A 10089-nucleotide genomic window follows, 5' to 3' on the forward strand; every position below is an offset into this window, starting at 1 on the left:
ATACTAAGCAAGGAAGATTTTAACAGACTCTAAGGTCATATGCAAGCTGATGAATCAAGTGGAAGAATCTACGTTGATATTATTAATATGACACTATTTGTACACTCTGGAAAAACTCATGGATGTTTTGGTGTTTAAGTTTACTATTCAGCTATTCTTGTGTAACAAACCATACAAATGCTTATACATTCAAACCACAATTTATATAGCTGACAATTCCATGGTTTGATTGTGCAGTTTTCTGTCTCAACCTATTTAAATGACCTCTGCTATGCTCTCTCATTACTTTGTAGGCAGCTTGTATTTTGGCTAGTGCCGGATGACCTTACATGTACGTTTGGTGTTTGGCTGGATGACTATTTTATGAGGCACCTCAGTTCTCTTCTAATTGGCATTTCTTCAGCTGTCATGCTAGCTCTCAGTGTTTAACCTGATGATTTCTGGTTTCTGAGAGTGGCAAGAAAAACCAAAGTTTAATGTATAAGCATTTGTCAATCACATTTGGTAATTTCTCATTAATCACACTGCTGTAAAAATTTGAGTTTGCTTACCACGTATTTTGATGTTGTTTTGCCATGCAAACTATGATTGGCAGACAGTAGCAAGGATGCTGCCTCTGTGTATTTTAGAATTGCATTATCTCAGATTCCACATGGATATAATATCATAATCTGTATTTTAAAAAGATTTTGTACATTAGGGTTTGTGAAGAACTATTTAAACTTATTGAAGGGAAAAGTGCTTTTCTACTTAAAGCTCTTTGATTTGCAGTTAATATAAGTACTAATTGCTATAACTTGTATTTTATAAGAAAAGATACAAATGTGTAAGACACAAAGTGGGAAAAATTTAGTAGCATAAAATTTTACAACATGATCATTAAACATTTACAATTGTAAAATATAATATGTTTATTTTTAAAAGCATATTTAGTATTTAATATATATTAATATTGGGTTACTTAACTTAATGTTCAAAATATATAATCATAAACATACTCTCTAGAGATATTTCATTTATATTATAAACTTTAAAAGCATTAACTGATTTATCAAGTTAAGCACATTCAATTGCTGAAGTATTTCTCTATTATTTTTCTTGATTACTTAGCCATCTTTCCAGAGCAATTTTTTGTTAACCCTCACATAAACTATTTTGATGATGCCTATCCAGTGTTTCCATATCTTGACTCAACTTCAATACAATAATTCTAGTGCCCTTCTCAATCTCCAAACAGTCTCTGAATGATGGCATGGTTTTACATTCCTCTAACTGTCTAGCCTCCAAAATTTATAACCCTTATTCAGACAGCTTCCTTGGGCATCAACATCACATCCCACTGCATTTTTCGCATTTAGTCAAAGTCAAATAATTTATTATCAAATCTACTCTCCCCCACCCCTGCTCATAGATCTGCTAGCAATAAATTCTTTTGGTTTTCGCTTGGATAAAAGTCTTTTATTCTTTCATTTGTCCAGATATTTTTGTGCAGTGTAGAAATCTGGCTTGAGAGTTATTTTTTTCTCCATATTTTGAAGAAGTCACTCCATTGTCTTCTGGTTTGTATGGTTTCAAAATGCAAGCCTGTTTACTATCCATGCTTCCTTGTATGTGATGGATCTTTTTGTCTGAACACCTTCAATATTTTCCCTATATCTTTGATTTGCAGTAGTTTAAATATGAAATCTCTAGGTGTGGAGTGTGCGTGTGTGTATGTGTTATCCATCTTGTTTGGAGTCCACTATGATTCTTAGACCTGAAATCTGAATTTTTTTGGAAGATTTTTAGCCATTATGTCTTTAAATATTTATTCTTTTCCTAATTTCCTTTGTCTTTTCTTCTGAGATTGCAATCATGTACATATTTTGAATGCTGTCTTCTATTTTTTTCCTTATAATTCTGTTTCTCTAGGTAGTTTAGCATAATTTCTAATGACCTATTTTTAAGTTTCCTGAGGCCCCTCAACTATGGTGAATCCACTCATGAGCTTTCAAAAATAAATCATGTTTGTTACCATAGCTTCCATTTTTAGCATTTCTATTTGATTTTTATTTCAGTTACATTCTGAAATTCTCTATCATTATGCATACTTTCTATTTTTCCTACTAAAGAATTTAATGTATATGTCACACATTACATACATTATACAATGTATTAGTTATTTAAAATTTTCTGTATTGTAATTCCAGCATCTGGATTCATCTTTGAGTCTGGTTTTACTGCTTGCTTTGTCTCTTGAAAGTGTGATGACTTTTTTTTTTTTTTGGTCTGTTTCTTAAAATTTTGTTTGAGTGCTGGTCACAAAATTTTGGATGTACAATAGCAGAGATTGAGGCTTAAAGCATTCATTCCTGGAAAAGGGTATACATTTTTTTCCTGCTTGATGGATATTGTGGGAATTTAGTCAATGTAATGCAGAGGTAAGATTTTGTTTTGTTTTGTTTTGCTCTAGTTACTTCCAATGCATCACTGGCATAAAATTCTTTTAGAGTTATCTTGTACAGTTAGGTGTAAAAAATATATATTTTTTTAATTTAGTGTTCCTGCTTCACCTTTTTCTTAAGTCTTCCATTTACACCTTTATCCCAGAGTGGGTTTCTGTTTATGCTTGTGACCCTCTCTATGGGTCAGAGTGCTATTGCTTGTGACTTTTCTTGATAATTTATTGGTGAGACATAGCTGGATTTTCTGTTGTCCATTTTAATGCTCCATTTTATTCAGGCTCTGGTTCCCTGTTCAAATAATTATCCAAGGTCAAATTCAAATACAAAATCTTTCCATGAAGAACTTTTATTCTGTCTTCAATGGAATATCTGTTTTTCCTTTCCTGAATCCCATAGAACATGATTTATTCATTCCGATTGATTTTCACATTTTATTCTGTGATACGTATGCATACATTTTATCTATGGGTTATTAAAATTTTAAGTCTTTAAATGTTCTTTTAAAACTTTTAAATTATCAGAGCACCTGGGTGGCTCAAGGTTAAGGTTAAGCATCAGACTTCTGCTCAGGTCATGATCTCACAGTTTGTGGGTTCAAGCCCCACCTCGGGCTTTGTGCTGACAGTTCGGAGCCTGGAGGCTACCTCGGATTCTGTGTTTCCCTCTCTTTCTGTCCCCCCCACCCTAACTTCTCTCTCTCCTTCTCTCTCTCTATCAAAAATAAATAAACATTAAAAAAATAATTAAAAAAACTTTTAAATTCCTTAAGTACACAGAGCATATTTTATAATAAAAACTCAAAGATTAAAACCACCCTTTGATATAACCCAATGTGTAATGTATATTTGAAGGTTAGGCATGTAGAGCTCAGTATCAACAGTTTACAGCTTAAAATGATCATTCAAAAATGAACATTTTATGTCCAACAATAAAAATATTAGATGGAAGAGGTATAAAGATTGAATCATACACTTCCCTCCTAAGTATTGGCTTTATGTCGTAGGCTAATGATTTCATTAAATTAAAACTTCTGAGTCATTCAAGGTAAGAAAAGGATCTAATTTTTTAAAAGGTATAGCCCCACAAAGTTTTGCTGATTCTGCAATGCTAACATATTTTGTTTCTTTACAGTACATCCTAGCCAATGGAAAAGAAAGGTGATATAGTGGGCTATTGGATTGATATTGAAGGCACATTGGAACTCCCATAATGGTACAAGTTGAGCACTTTCATTATGGCCTACTGCCAGGATTCCACATAATATATTAGAAATTGGGTCTACTCTCTCAGCTCCTTTCCATTAGCATTCATATGCTATTCCATTATTCATCATATAAAAAACTTCATTTTTAATCGACAGTGAAGGAATCTTTGGAATATGCGAAAACTGCTTAGCCTTCTTTCACAATCAACTTTACTAAATCTGTGTTATCACACTAGGTACATCCTCTTTGTTTTTAGATGCTATGATGGTTTGAAAAATACTAATATGCTTTCTGTTTATGGAAATCGATAGAGAAGTTACCAAGTTTAGACCATTTTTACTATCAAAACATGAGATGGTTATAAAATAAGAACCAAAATGTTTAAAGTAGTCAGTTAGTTTATAGAACATTTTTTCATTTATTTTTTGTGACAGTAAATGTATTCCTGGGAGAGGAAATGAATGGTTCTAAAAGAAGATTGGTATACATACTCACTGTGATAATAGATGAACTAATTCCTGTTTTCTATAAAGATACATGATATACCATCTTTTGAGTAAATTAATCAAGGAAATCATTCAAAGAATTACAAAATAAGTGGTAAATTGTACATAAATTATATTTATATATAACTTCTAATCTAAATGAAAGTAAATGAAGTGATTTATTTCTAATAAGTTATTGATATGAAAACCCAAACTCTCTATTTTCCTGAAGAAATGCACACACATGTGCACACAATTTCTTTTCCTTTTATCACTATGAAAATATTTATTATAATTACTGAAGTTGTCTCACATGAAGAGGTATCACCACTGTATAACAATGACAAACATCACTTTAATGTTATTACATTCATATTCATATATACCCTTATTTTTAATGTTCCCTGTACTGTTCATCTGGATGTATGCTTCACAAATTATTCTTTCCTGTTGCTTTCAGTTCAAGATTGATATGTAAATTATTCTAACTTTTTAGATAATCTAAAATGTCTCTATCATGCTTCTTTTCAGGGATCCACATCAGGAAGATTAGATGACATCAGTATCAGTGACGATGCAGTAGTGAATGTGGGTTTTTCTATACATGAAGCAGCAGGTGGTGAAATATATAATCGGCTCTTTTGTAGTTATTATTCCTTGGCATTTTTGCCCTGATGAAATGGTCCAACTAATTTATGAATAGGCAGTTTGCCACTCAGACAGATGGCCCTGACTGCAGCCCAGAGACAGTGTATAGTCCAAAAATGTCGATGTTGACAGGATTTTCAGATATAAAAAATCAAATGTCTGTCAGTCTCTTAAGATGTGTCATCACTAATCCACTATTTATTGGATTATGTTCTAATGCAAGTTTTTTTCATTCCCGTAAGGAGTGATTATGAAAAGAAGTATTTTAGTGAAAAATTCAGAGTTGGTTTTCCCATTCCAAACAAAAAAGCAATATTTTATCTTAAAAGTGTAATAAACTCAAACATAGTATGTAATTCTATTCCATGACTTATATACCATTTGGCCAAATCTGACTATGACACCCAAATGAATAGGTTTATTGCCTTAAAAATAAAAACTGCATCATACCCTCTATAGTTATTTGTTCTGATTTTATATTTTATGAGTGTAAAATTTAGCAAGCTAAATTAGATTACTTTTTAGTAATATTGCTTTTGATATACAATAAATCCTAAGTGTAATACACTTTAAAATAAGTATAGTTTTTCTTAGTTGTGACATATATAATAGAACCAGAGGTTTACAACAGTAAACATCAACAGAACTACTAAATTTACTTTCTGATCAATCTTTAGTTGAGACTAAAGCATATATATCACACACTGATACTATTATCAAACAGTATTTATAGTAAGTCATATTTATTTAAATGTCTAACTATGTTACTGGTACATATAGGCACTGACCTATATCGACCATGTTGATATGAAAGGGTTCCACTTTGCTAAAAAACAAAACAAATTACTGTTTTGATGTTTGACATGGGTGATAGCATTGGGCACAAAACTGTTTTCTCAAAGGATTAAAAAAAAACCTTTTTGCCATGTGACATTGTACTGAATTTAGAGACAATCGCTGTTTTATGCTACAGAGAATGTTATTCTATCTAAACATTATCTCATCTAAGTTCCAGACTCACCTGCAAAGCCATTTGGGACTTAAATAATGAGAACTGAATACTGGCAAATTTTGAAGTCATATGGTAGGGCTATTAGCATTTACAGACTTGTATCTTTAGAACAATCACATCAACAGGCAGCAGTTATAAATCAAGAGTCCATTTAAGTAACCACAATCTGCAGTCTTCTCCAAGAAGCCAAGCTGCCAATCTGAGCAAGCTTGAGGCTCTTCAGCAAAAGCTGCTAATATAAAGATAGATGGCTAGTTGGTTAATGATCCACAGATACTTCCACATCATTGCTGTGTGCTGAACCCAGTGTGAGAGGAAAACGATAAAAGAAATCTTATTCTTTACAAGTTCAATATAAGAGGGGTGTCTGGGTGGTTCAGTCAGTTAAGCATACAGCTCTTGATTGGGGGTCAGGTCATGATCTCACAGTTTGTGAGTTGGAGCCCGCATGGGACTCTGCACTGACAGCTTGGATTCTCTCTCTCCCCCTCTCTCTCGGCTCCTCCCCCCACATTCTGTCTCTCTCACTCTCAAAATAAATAAATAAACTTAAAAAAAAAAGAAGTTCAATATATACTTTGTGAGACAAAGCACATATCAAATTAAAACTATAACCAGACTCAAACAAGTAAAAGATAAATAATATGAAGAGTTTCATAAGAGATATATCAAAATTAATACTAAGGTTTATAAAGGAAAATTCAGGGGTGCCTGGGTGGCTCAGTTTGTTGAGCGTTTGACTTCAGCTCAGGAACCATGGTGTGGGTTCCAGCCCCATGTCTGGCTTTGTGGAGCGTGCTTCAGATTCTCTGTCTCCTTCTCTCTCTGCCCCTCCTCTGCACATTTTCTCTCTCTCTCAAAAATAAACATTAAAAAATAAAAATAAAAGGGGAAATTCAAATATCTGACCAAAAAAAAAAGGACATTAAGAGCTAAAGTTTAGAATTAGCAGTTTCCAAGCAGTTATTTAAGATTGATAAAATTCTTAGTTGCAAAAATAAATCTCTGAAAATGTCCTTAACATTTCCTCTTCATTTGTCATAATATCATGTTACCATTACTTTTTCTATTATAAAATGTTTCAGGGTATAATTATGTAACTTAAATGTATCTATTAATTAAGATTGCAAAAAGCCTGCAAATCCTACCAAAAAATGCAAGATCAAGAAGGAACCATGCAACAGGAGGTGGGAAAAAAAGTAGCCTCAGAGAATAATCTTCTGGATGAAATTACCATGCAGTGGTGGATCTCAGAAAACAGCCAACCATCATGAAATATACTTACTAAATGAAATTTGCATTATCTAGGCTGGAAAGGTACACACCTTCTTTGCATCAGTTGCTTTTGGAAGGAGATGAATAAGGCTGTGCCAGTGCTTCACAGACTTGATAAGATTTGAATTATTACAGGAAACAAGGTTACACGAGAACGTAGACAAACCATATTTGCAAAAATCAGCAAAAGCTGATAATTGACGCTTTGCTTTGTAAAACCAATCATGATTTTCTGTGATACTCCTTTCCCAACCTGGGATACTGTAGCAAATAACTGATTCAGAAAAGTCCAAGGAATTCAGTAAAAGGTAATGATAAAAGGAACCAGAATAAGCATAATGACAAGATTCAATAAAAAGAAAGTGAGCTAAAGAACATCAAAGAGTATTAACAGCTAAAGAGTATTTACCAAGGGAAATACATTTATCCATCATATGAATATTATGATCAAATGCTTCTTATAAATTAAAAATAATCAATGGAATTATAGTTCCATATTTGTTGGTGGGTACCAGATTCACTTTATTGCATAAAGAACTTTAAAAAACAAAAACAAAAACAAACAAACAAAAACACTTGATGAATTACTAAAACAATAACAGATAAACTATAACACAACAACAAAAATAAGTGCAATTTGGAAGCAAACCCCCCTTCCTATTTGAAGGCATTAGGGAACAACCAAGAAAGTGAAGAGTTGGGAAGACAAATCAATTAACAAAAGAGGATCAGGTTGAAATGTGCTGGATCTTTTCATGGCTTTCCTCTCCTTCCCCCCCCCAGATATTGTTCCCTTTTATGAGGTATAACATAAAATATATTAGGGCTTTAATCAGTCTCCCTGCACCAGGGGGAAAAAAATGGACCAGAAAGTAACAATGTATGCATCATTATCATCTCTACTCTCCTCTCCCAGGATAAGTTCTCTGTGATTCCTTATGTTATTTGGGGCTAAGACTTTTCTTCGCTTGTTTCTTTCTTTGTTTTTTAAATCTGACGTTGATCAAAACTATTAATTCATGTCTCCTATCCCTAGGTTTTTGTTTTATTTTACTTTCATATTCACTTTGTAAGATTTTTCTCACAATTCACTTTCTAAATTGCATATTAGAATGGCATTTGATGTTTTGACCCTAAAGAATAAAAACAAAAGAAAACAAAACAAAACAAAACAAAACAAAACAAAACAATGAAATTATCAGAAAACCAAGAGTGGGATTGGGCCTAGGCCCAAGATTTATCTTCCAGGAATCCTCAATACATCACTTCACTCACTCTCGACTGGTACTGTGGTCTCCACTGATATTTATCTTTATTCTCAAAGGAATGTCCCAGACAATGTAGGAGAAAATAAGACTTTTGATTACACGGACATTGGAAGAGTAGGAACAGGAATCCAGGCAGGCCTTAACAACTTTTCTACGGTGAAGGCTGCTCTGTTTTCCCAAATCTGCACCACCATTGAGGCCTTCTCTAGTCTCTTACTCCACCTCTAACATCTCACATGAGGGCTTAGTATGTCTGTGGCAAAATATCTGCAAGAGGGTGATATTGCTCCAGAATATATAAAAGAATTCTTCAAGTCAATTTACAAAATACAGCACAGTAGGAAAATCAGCAAATAGATGTAAAAAAGTGCTCAGAAGAAGAAGATACCTAAATATGCATCTGAACAGGTGGTCAATATCATTAGTCAGAATGAAAATACAAATTTGAGGTAACACTATATATACCTGCCAGATGGCTAAAATGAGAAGATAAGTGTATTCATCAAAAGACATGTACAAAACACTCATAGAAGATTTATTTGTTATATCCAAAAAATGGAAACTGAATGACCTTCAACATTAGAATGTCTAAATAAAATGCAGTATAATCATATAACACATTGCTAAGTAGAAATTATATAATATTTAGCAAAATTAATCTATGGCATTTGAAGTTAGAATAGTGGTGACTTTTGGTTTATGAGGGAATGGAGGTACAAAATTGGTGCTAGTAATAGATATCTAAATGATAAGGGTGCTTCTATACAACTTATGAACATTCCTCAAGCTATAAACTTCAGATTAGTTTACTTTACAGAACGTATATTCTACTTCAATAAAATTTTATACAAAATGTTTAATAGATTATCATCTTATATATAAAAGGTCACAAACAGAAATGAAATTTCAGAACATAACTGCTAAATAAATAGAAAAAGATGAATAGAAATATATAGAAAAAGATGAATAGACATCCAGAAATAAACCTACACGTATACATTTAATTGATCTTTGACAAGGGCACTAAGAAAACACAATAGAGAAAGGATAGGCTTTTCAAAAATGTTTGGAAACTGGATATTCACATGGAAAACCATGAAATTGGATTCCTTCTTATACTATACACAAAACTAACTTAAAATGTATTAAAGACTTAAGTGTAAAACTTAAAACTATGACACTCCTAATAGAAAGCATAGAAGAACATCTGTTGACATTGGTCTTGACAATGATTTCTTGGATATAGCACCAAAAAGAAGAAACAAAAGCAAAAATAAACAAGTGGAAATACATAAAACTAAAAAGTCTCTGCACATCAAAAGAAACAGTCAATAGAATCAAAAGGTAGCCTATGGAATGGGAGAAAATGTTTGTAAACAATAAGCTGATAAGGGGTTAATTTCCAAACTATATAGGGCAATCCTACAACTCAGTAGCCAAAAAGTAACCCAACTAAACAATGGTTAAAGGACCCAAATTGACATTTCTCTAAAGAACACATACAAATAGCCAACAGGTACATGAAAAAAAATGCTCAACACCACTAATCATCAGGGAAATACAAATCAAAACTGCAATGATACCTCATTGATATGGCTATTGGGCTATGGAAACAACCTAAATGGTGTTCATCAAACAGTTAAAGAAGATGTGATATACGTATATATATGTATATATACATATATTGGTTATTCAGACTTGAGAAAGAAAAGAAATCCTGCCATTTGCGACAACATGGATCAACATAAGTCA

The sequence above is a fragment of the Prionailurus viverrinus genome, chromosome C1, assembly GCF_022837055.1.
Source record: "Prionailurus viverrinus isolate Anna chromosome C1, UM_Priviv_1.0, whole genome shotgun sequence".
NCBI lineage: Eukaryota > Metazoa > Chordata > Mammalia > Carnivora > Felidae > Prionailurus > Prionailurus viverrinus.